At 38.3% G+C, this 2273-nt stretch overlaps 1 protein-coding gene across 1 annotated transcript in view; it reads left to right on the top strand.

The window, feature by feature from the left end:
* The window catches only part of LOC119585231 (B box-binding protein-like), a gene marked incomplete in the record, with an annotated part of 9400 nt that overhangs the window by 448 nt on the left and 6679 nt on the right, over positions 1-2273 (top strand).

The raw sequence follows: 2273 nt of genomic DNA, 5'->3' as shown, positions 1-2273 counted from the left end.
AGTCATGGCGTGTTGAGCACGTGGTGTTTTCTGGCGACTCTGAGACTACGTTGGGTTTTTGGGCCTCGGGCTTGTCTGCATTTATTTCACTGTCGGGACTGTGTGCCAATCCCCTTACGCGCGGAAACTGGAAAAGACGAAATGGATTTTTTTTGCAAGGAAATCATGAGTGACTTGCCGCAATCGTTTTTTTTTTTGTGTATTCTTACCGTGTACTTGTGTGTGGAAAATTTGTATTTTCTTCATGTAACTTTGTCATGTGTGAGAAACGGATTCTGGTTCCTGACTAGGAGAGTAAGTGAATTTAGAAGGTAAGGAAATTTTTAGACGGAGTTCGGCAGATGAAATAATTAAGGGTGAGTTGGTTTTATACCAGTAATTACTTGGCACAGTCATTATCACAGTAAAATTATATTTTCCTTGAAAAATCATGGTTTTAATAATCTAGGGCTGATTTAAGGTATACGGTTTATCTAATTCTAAAATAAATTGAGCAGAAATTGGTGTTCGGGATGTATCTGGGTCATTACTTCCCTGGTGTGGACCATCTTCGAACCAAATTCACGTCAAACCTACAGGAAAGCTCCCGTCACATCCTGTCCAACAGTATAATTCTCGGTGTGCATTGGTCTGTGTTGTAAGTTTAAGGATAGATCGTCAATGAGGCATTGACCTTGCCGGAATCTATGTAGTGGATTTTTTTTTTTTCTTTCTCACCATGAAGGAATACCTGTTTTGTGTAGACCTCGGCAAAGTGTTCTCAGGGTATTCCAGAAAATTTCTCCATCGGGATGGCAGTCTTTTTAAATGTTGCTTGCAGATTCTTAATAATTACCGTAAAATTGGACTCAAAACCAGACTCTTCCCAAGTCCACATGAAGATAATTTGAGGTCTGAATTCAGTGACACTGTTCACCAATGGTTGTAGAGTGAAACCTTGATTTATACCAACAAACATCAATTTTGTGTATTGTGGCAGGATCAGGTTGGACTCGTTACTTGTTATTGGAAATGACGTCTAAAACCAAAACTTAAGAATCTAACCCTGTCGTCTGATAGAATGTAACATTCTGAGCAATTTTTTTTTTTTTTTTGTGTGTGGAAGGATAGTACAGATGTATAATGAAATTTTTGATGCGTGCTCTACATGAAATTGAAGAGGACAATATATCCCAACTGAATTCTAGTGGAAGACATAACTGAAGGAAATTAAATAACCTATTGGCAAATTTTAATTAATTCAACATTGCTGTGGGGAAACTAATTATACCAAATTAATATTAGATATAGATAATCATGTGATAGAAGTTGGACTCCAGGGATATCTATTGAAATGTAAGTCACTTTAGTCATGACTTGGCTATGTAAAAGGTGCTGGAAAAACTGCTTTGCCATTTATAAATGAAGGGGATAGGGGGCAGCCTCCCCTGAAAGGAGAGTAGTGGGCAAAGCATCTTAATTACTGTAAATATGCATTACAATAACTATTTACTTTAATCATCTGCTTTTACACTGCAATTTCCCTAACTTATTATACCCTTCTCAGCAGATGAGGCCGTTATAGTGGTGCTATGATTGTGATGGGAATGGGTATGAGATACATTTAAAAGAAAGTGCTATCAGAACGTCTCGACTCAGTAATTGGTGTTGGGCATTGGTAGCATATTCCCATCATCCCAGCTGAAGGCCAAATTTTTGCAGGCAGGATTATTTCATTGGGATCGTAGTATAAAACCTCTGAAGTACGGGTGTTTTTGTGCTCTTCTGTTGAGATTTTTTTTTTTTTCTCCCTTCTTCCCATCTAGTTAAATTACCTTTTTGAAGTTTCTAGTAAAATGTGGGTAGAAGTCAGAACCTCAACTTCGATTCTGTAGATCACCCCTACCCCCCTCGTGTGGGAGGAACAGTTTGGGTCCTAATCTCTTGTCAAAGCATGTGTAATTAATTGTATAAAGATTTAGAAACTAAACTGTGTGCACTTGTATAGTAATTTAGTTTCAGATGTAATCACAAACTTTGAAGGTCCTCATGGTGTTTACAAGGTTAAAGTATACACCAGCTAAGGAAATTGGCAATGGTAATCAGTAGGGGTTGGTTTTGGAAGGTTTTTTGGTTCATGTCAATCTTTGTGGTAGTGTGAAGGGAACATTAGTCCCAGTATTGCCAATATCCATAGTTGTTGCCATGAAGCTTGCAAATTAGGGGACTGCCCCTGACATGGAGGGATGATTTGGAGTTAGCCTATGGTGTACTTGCACAACAGAGGGGAAAAT

The sequence above is a fragment of the Penaeus monodon genome, chromosome 19 (assembly GCF_015228065.2).
Source record: "Penaeus monodon isolate SGIC_2016 chromosome 19, NSTDA_Pmon_1, whole genome shotgun sequence".
Lineage (NCBI taxonomy): Eukaryota > Metazoa > Arthropoda > Malacostraca > Decapoda > Penaeidae > Penaeus > Penaeus monodon.
This window is presented reverse-complemented; position numbering and strand designations above follow the sequence as displayed.